We start from the raw sequence: 8493 nt of genomic DNA, 5'->3' as shown, positions 1-8493 counted from the left end.
AGGGGCCTCTGCCAACTTTCTCAAAGATAAGTTTCCAGTCGTTCTTTGTCACTTTTTGACTGTTTATTTTGTTGCCTCCATCTTTACTGTGTTCCGAGTTCGGTTTCGTTTCAAAACTTGTGCTAATTTGGTGTGTATTTGTCAGTTTGCCATATCGCGTTTCCCTGAGGCCTACCTGTCTTCTTGTATGATCATTTTTATTTGTATTTTCTCCTTATTACCATCACTTTTTATTTTCTCCACTTTTACCTCCACCCTCCTTCTATCCCTCCCAACTATACCCTCTGTTTCATGTCTTAGAATATAAAAAATACAACAACAACAACAAAAATAAACACTTTTCCCTCCTCACTTTATACCCCATGTAACCACGTGACTTCCTGTACGACTCTTCTTCCTCCTTCTTCTGCCGATCTACCATCTTCCTTCTACTCTTGCTGACCCACATTCATAAAACAACTTCACAATTTTTTTTCTTCAATCTTTCCTTTACCTAATGTTACCGAATCTTAAAAAAAAGAAAACAAAAACAAAATTTACTTATTCTTTTCACTTCTCACCCTTCACCTCCCGTAACCACGTGATTTCTCTACCCCCTCTTCGTTTTCCTGTAACATTCACCGACCAACCATCTTCCTCCTACTTCAGCCGATCCAAATTCACCAGACACCTTCGAGTCAGGTAAAAATACCACCTGACCCGCAACAAATTGCAACAAAAGGGTTTTCAGTGGTTTTCATTCCTACTGGTTATACTGATCAAGAGAAAAACAAGTCTACCAACATCTGACATCCGGAAATGGGTTAAAACAGTAATTTTCAAGATGGCCGCCACTGGGCTTTGAAATAACTAAAACAGCTATAACTTCTTCAATAATTGTGATAAAAACATAATTGTTGGTTCTGGTCCATGGTTTTAATGGATCAGCAATCAACTGGTGTCAATAAAATTTAGATCTGATCAGTATTTAACATGAAATCCAAGATGGCGGCAAAATTCAAGAGTGAAAAAATCAATAAATTTTCCATCTGAACCAAAATCACTGAACACCTGGTGCCACTGAAACATTTATTTGTGAACATTACACAATGGCAGTTTAGGTTACAATTTCAGTCCTCATCACTGTCATCTAGTTCCTCAGAGGCTTGATTTAGTGGATTGTCACAAAACCTCACTTGGCATGATCCACATGCAGATGTACACGGAAGCCCATTCTTTCTGCAGCTGCAACGGGGGTGTCAACAAGCTGTGGTGCAGTTGCAGTGTATCACCTTCAGAAGAGTGTCTGGTGCAGCATTCATGGCAGTCATGATAGGTACAAATCGATTGTCTTCAAGTCCCGAGCCCCAGTCCAGATGATCGAGGTCAACCTCCATCCCCATCGAAACCATGACCTGGTAGTACACTCTGAGACAATGAAACTTGGTGGCAGATTCCGTTGGGGGAAGACGTTCAGGTGTAACGAAAGACTTAGCAGCAGCGACCTTCTTTGTGAATATCTTGTAACGCATGGCTGCCAAAGAACTTGTACTCTCCCCACCAAATATAACTGCCATCGCTGGGCTGCCAAGTTTCTTTATTTCAGCGTGGCTGACGCCTCTCGAAGTGAATGTATCTGCACACAACTGGAGGCCTTGATCATCTTCCACGAGTTTCTGAAAGACTGATTTTTTCCCAATGCCATACACACAAGATGTTGAATCACATCCTGTGAAGGCATGCAGGAATAATAGTTGAGTGCACAACTTATTCCCAAGAAGATGCTTCATCCGATTGATGTCATATACTTTCAGATTGCTTCTTGACTGGTTGTCTGATCTGAAATATAGTGGTTTTCCATCTGGTATACAGTAATGGAGCAAAAGCATCAACAAATCTGTGTCCTCTCCGATTAGTGTGGTGGAATGCAGAATTGTGCTGTTTACGGCTGTCTTGGCAATGTCCACATCAGCGTCCCCTTCTGCCTGAATAACTGTGCAGCCCACTTTCTTCAGCTGATCACGTATTAAGGTGATCAGCTGTTGCTTGTTACTGCTGACACATAGGAATTCATCTCTCTTTCCGTCAAATTCAGTTTCTCCGGTGAAGTTCACAGTCGGATCGCTGTTGGCTTGTCCCAGTCTCTGCTGAGTGTTATCCTTTATCGAAGGGCCTGCACCATAGCCATCAAAAACAACAGTTGCTGTCCCATAGTGTTTTGTTGTGAAGTCCGCATATGCTCTGGCTATTTTGCCATATGTATCTCCCTTCTTCCACTTGAGCTTGTTCAGCAAGGATCCACCATCAAGAACATACCTTTCAGTCTTAAGGTGTGCTGAAGGTGTGGTGTCAGGTACTCCTTCACATGCCAGTGCCTTGGTACAGTGGTTATTGACGGTTTGAGCGAGTTGAAGTTTGTCGGCCTTCCTCAAGATCTCGTTGTCCTCAAAGAGGGATGGAGGGTATGGACTGAGCTCAAAACTCATCACGTCCTCAAGTGACAAATCACCTATCTGGGATACCACCAGGAATCACTGGAATAGCACACTGGAGTAGTTCTGTTCTGGTTAGTTCTGTTCTGTTCTAGCACACTGGTTCTGTGAGGAGCAACCTGGAGAGCATTAGAATTTCCCAGGGTCTTTGCTTTCTCTGTCCTCTTGATGGAGAAGGAAAACACAGGTTGTCCAATCATTCTCTCAATGATTTTGTTCCCAACAGCTTCATATTCATGCACATTGATGTCTTCGCTTGCCACGATACCATTTATGATATTTCTCAATGTTGGATCAGAGGAGAAAGGTGAAAATGCATTCAGCTTTGTGCTTATCTTAGAGAGGTCGAATGCATGTCTTTCAATTCTGGCACCAGTTGCTTCTTTATGCTGTTCGCTTGTTGCGTATGTAAGATCATTGAAGTCCTGCATGGCGACGTTGACCTCAGATGTTATGGGGGCTCACATTGTCCACAATGCTAGGTGTTCCTCTGTCATCTTGCTGCCATGAGTCAAGCCACCGGTGCTCTTTAGTGATCTCATGAGTGTTTGTTCGATGACTAGATCACAGCTGAGACCTGCCCAAAACTGGTTTGTTTGCCGGATCACATGGAAGCCATTTTGAAACTTCTCATACACATCTGGGTGTTTGCTCTCCAGTTCACTCATTTCTTGTACGTAGAGATAAGCGGACTTCTGGTAGTTGTAGTGTCCAGCTGCTGCAAATATTGGCAAGGCATCAGCAACAGCTTGCAAATGATCCTTCCAAGACCCATTGCGATCTGCCTTGATCATTGCCCGAGCAGTATGGAGCATTTTATGATAACCCAGCCACAGCTTACTCGTTTTGGATTGTGCAGCAAGTTCAGATTTCTTTTTTTCAAGTTCATCAGTGATCTTCACAATTGCAGCTGATTCTTCAAGACTTTCAAGAGAGATGTCACCCGTTAGCAAGAACGAATACATTTTCTCAATCTCTTCGACTTGGAGCATGACTCAGGATTTTCCTCCACTACAGATGCCACAATAATTCGATGTAGACACTTGCTCACCAGTAGATGGTCTCGGAATGCCCTCTGAACAGATTTTCCGGACATCATATGAACTACAGCATTTTCACCGTACACCAGTTCCAGGATGTTTTTGAGTCCTGTTCCCGCCATCAACGTGCCTATTGCTCCAAGCAGATTCATGAACATGTGAAATGTACCCAGCCAAAGCACGATCCCCTTCAAATGGCTATTCTCTGGTGCAGCACTGATTATCTCGGCAGCTTTCCAGTACAGCGGTTGATCAAACGTGATCACAGGAGGGACATGGTGTCTGATGGCCATGTTGGACAGGAAGTTCAAAGTGGACAGAATGCAAGCCTTGTCCCCTGAATACATATCAATCATTGGCAAATACAGAATGGAGGATGCGCCAGGATGTGTCTTTCCTCGGTGAAGGATGTGCATCATCCCCTGCCAGCCTGGTACAGTCTGCTTGAAATGGAAGGATAGCTCCCAGAAGATCTCAACTCTCATGTCACAGACTCGGAGATCTGGGAGGTCTCGGAACTTGATGTTGCGAAGAACATTGGTTGCAAAGCCATATTCTTTGATATCAATTTTTCACATCTGTACAATGTTCAATTCTGAAATCTTCTGCCTTGTCACAAGATGACTTGATTTTCTACCAGGAGTCAATGCAGCTATCATGCCCATTCCATGAAAGGTACCTTTGCCATCAAAGGTGATTATGGTGTGATCTACATTGTCACCGGCAAACAACACTAATAGGTCAAATATGCCTGTTTCTTCAATTAGCAAATCGGGTGTGACACAGCTTGCCGCATTCTTTTCAAACTGCAGTACTTCACCATATGACGAGCCGTACCCCATATTGGAGTTTCCAATATACAGGGTTACACAGGGTTACACAGGAGTTACACAGGGTTTCCACAAGGAATTTTGACCGATATATGTGATGGACCTGCACAGCGAGACCAATCTGGAGTGGTGCAATGACAGCCCGATGTCTCACTGCTTGTACAATGGCTTGTCCAATACTAGCCACTTTACGTTGCGTGTTTTTTCCAACGAACAGACTATTCAACATATTTCAAAGTGTTTCTGGAAGGAATGCCAATGCAGAGTCAAGTTCAAGTTCTTGTAATTTTGGGTAGTGATCAGTAACAGATGGTACACCGTTCTTGATATCACTCTTGATCAGCATTGCTGCCGTCTCAATTATGGCCTTCTTTTGTGCCTCTTCATCTCCTTTTCGCTGTGCTTCTTTGTAGAATGACCGCAATATGTGTGATGTTTTCTCCCTGAATATAACTATGTCATTTACGCCCTCTCCTTCAGCAATATAAATGGAGTCCCCATATCTTTCCTTCATTTTCTTCTTCAGATAGTAGTTGGTGTATGGAAGAGAATTTTCATCCATAAGAAACTCTTCCATTTTGCCACGAAGGTACAAAGCAGTCATCTGTTCCTCATCATTCATCTCAAGATATGAACACATTCTGGAGAATGCCTGCTCTTGATCACTATCTATCGGACGTCCAGATTTCCTACTTGTTGAATCTGGTCTACTCCGGAAGTGCACTGGTACATCATGCCCAGTGCAGAAATGGACACTGCAATGATGATGATATATGCAGTCAGCTGCATGAAGATCTCCACCATAGTACTCAATCCGCCCTTTCACTGTGAATGACCAATCATCGGACCGATTCTCACAGCACTGCAGAATGGTTTTGGCAAAGTTGTCAGTCTTGACATGACTGTAGTCAAAACTTCCAAGGTCCACTGTGGTCCCACAGAACAAGTAGTCAGATTTGCTGTTGAAAGGCCTGGTCAACACATGTGAACTTCACTTCCTGGATGGTTTGGATGGTGCTTGTTTCTTCTTTTGATTCAGGATGTCATGTTGATTTATGTACCGTTTACGACAGTCCATGTGTACCTTGCATCCAGCCGCCACATAAACATCGTCACCTCTCTGAACACTGGCTGCATTGATGCCATCAGCGCCCTTCTGACGAATTTGCACAACGTCACTTCCATCCTCAAGACTCTCCTTGCAAATTGAACACCGATCTTCGTGCATCTCAGGAGCACTCGTTCTTCAAACCTGAAACACAGAAAACAAAACATTCAGGGAAAGAGCATTCGAAGAAAGGGATAGGCTACTCAATCAGAGCCAGGGACATTCCCCTGACATGTAATACATCACATATAATTACTGGTAAGAGAAAACAGAAAACCCTTTTGTTAGAATTTGATAAATGTTGGGTGATTGCCTAACAGAGGTTTGATTATATAGAGACAATTTATTGATTTTACACCCTTAATTTTTTGCCGCCATCTTGGATTTCAGGTTAAATCCTGATCAGATCTAAATTTTATTGACACTAGTAGATTGCTGATCCATTAAAACCATGGACCAGAACCAACAATTATGTTTTATCACAATTATTGAAGAAGTTATAGCTGTTTTAGTTATTTCCATGCCCGCTGGCGGCCATCTTGAAAATTACTGTTTTAACCCATTTCCGGATGTCATATTTTAGTGGACTTTTTTTTCTATTGATCAGTATATCCAGTATGAATGAAAACCACTGAGAAACCTTTTGTTGCAATTTGTTGTGGGTTTGGTGGTTGTTTGTCATAAATTGACCCGACTATTCAGGGTTTTTTTTCTTCAAACTTTCCTTTACCAACCTCACCGAATAAAACCAGTCTTTTAAAATGTTTCAACTTACTCTTTCACATGTGTGGTTCTCTGTATTGTATCACAATTCACTACTCTTCTTCTTCTTCTTCTTCTTCTTCTTCTTCTTCTTCTTCTTCTTCTTCTTCTTCTTCTTCTTCTTCTTCTTCTTCTTCTTCTTCTTCTTCTTCTTCTTCTTCTTCTTCTTCTTCTTCTTCTTCTTCTTCTTCTTCTTCTTCTTCTTCTTCTTCTTCTTCTTCTTCTTCTTCTTCTTCTTCTTCTTCTTCTTCTTCTTCTTCTTCTTCTTCTTCTTCTTCTTCTTCTTCTCCTTCTTCTTCTTCTTCTTCTTCTTCTTCTTCTTCTTCTTCTTCTTCTTCTTCTTCTTCTTCTTCTTCTTCTTCTTCTTCTTCTTCTTCTTCTTCTTCTTCTTCTTCTTCTTCTTCTTCTTCTTCTTCAAAAGACTGTTTTCAATTCGACCTTTCCTTTATCCCATGTCTAAAAAGTCCAACTGTTATGTTTCTTTTCTCATTGATTGCATCCCTCGCGTGATGTCTTTTATCGCATCTCTGACTTTAAAAAAATGATAAATCCCAGTTTGTAATGCGTGTTCGTGTTCCATCAATCGTCCCTTATTTCCAACTTCAGTGCCAATTCACCCCACCTCCTTATATTAAATCCCCACCTCCTCCTTAAATAAACTCTTCAGGTTCGGAATTCAGAACTCATATTTATATGTTTAGAAGTGATATGTTGTAAACATATATCGTCAGAAATGTTTGGAAATTTCTTTCAACATGTTTTTTACAAGTTCTTTTTCAAACCTCACGATGATTTTGCAAAATTTTCGTTGTTGTACAAGGATGAAAGAAAACATCTCCAAAGAGGCTTGCTTGTACAATAAACACTCTAAAAAATTTTGGCAGATTATTAAACTTGTTTTCATATTATAAAGCATTTATAATTCCACAGACAATTCTCAATTCGAAAGAAAAGGTTGAGACTTGTGGTTTGGTGGATCTCTATGTAATGCACGAGGCTTGGCACTAGATGTCACCCTGGCCGTACACAACTACAAGAGTCACAATTTCGCAGTCATGAATCAATTAACACATTATAATAAAAGTCATTATTATAACGACACATTGTCCATTCAATACATTGTCCATTAAATAATTAAACCAAAGAATTAATAGCTTAATGGAGAATATATAATTGATACATGTATATGAATGTAAATTATGAATCTGAGTTCATCTTTTGAATTCCAAACAACTTTAAAGGAACATATTTCTTACAATTATTGTTACGACCGCAAAGTGTATAATCGATTGTATATAAACTTAAAGTGTGTATTTATTTGCCTTTAAAAGTTTGGTTAAATAACGTAATAATGCACATTCTGGCGACTTGACTTTTGCAAGACATGTTTACTTTGCTCAGCTTATCTGGTCAACCATAGAGTTTTGCAACTCTTCCACTGTGGCTCTGTATGTCAGGGTTTCTATTTTAAAAGAAACATTTAGCTTTGAAGTTCAATAAATTCTTAGAACTGTATATTTAATGTGCTTCCATGAACAAAAATCCAAAGTTGGATTTCACTTTTACAACCTCCTCCAATTTTCAACTTCTCTCTGTCTCCTCTCTTCTTACTCGCCACTGTGTCTCATCCCATCACCACTGAGCCTTTTCTCCTCCTCATCTGGCCCTCTCTCTGACCTCTTCTGCAATCCACCACACTGTCAACAACTGTCCTTACCTCCCTTGTCATGCTCTCCTTATCCGCTCCCCTGCACCCAAAACCTCCTCCCCTCCCTCTTCCTTCACAGTGTGGACCTCAAACATCTGGGGCCTTCGCTCTAACCTGACAGATCTTTCCACACAGGTTGCCACTGACAAACCAGACATAATCTGTTTAACAGAAACTTTCCTCCTTCATGACATCTCTGACTCACTCGTATCTCTCCCTAGTCACTCCCTCCTCCAGAGTGACCGACCTGAGCCTCGTCCTGGTGGATGAGTTGCTCTCTTCATCAAAGACTCTATTCCTCACTCTCCATGCACTGCCCTCACTCCCCACACCTCCAGGAATACCTATGGCTACAGCTTCCCATCCACTCCCACCTCATGTTTATATGTGTGTTGTACCTTCCACCAAACAGTGATGACTCCATTTACACCTCACGATCCGAAAACAAGGACCAACTTCTATCCTCTCATCCCAACTCTCTTCCTCATCTGTAGTGACTTTATTGGTCATCATGTGAGTTGGCTGGGTGTGGGTACCTCTCTCAACTGCCATGGCACTTCAGGAAAAGATTTCT

Source organism: Eptatretus burgeri, chromosome 3, assembly GCF_056783735.1.
Source record: "Eptatretus burgeri isolate ZD-2024b chromosome 3, Ebu_testis_v1, whole genome shotgun sequence".
In the NCBI taxonomy this organism is placed as follows: Eukaryota; Metazoa; Chordata; class Myxini; order Myxiniformes; family Myxinidae; genus Eptatretus; species Eptatretus burgeri.
This window is presented reverse-complemented; position numbering follows the sequence as displayed.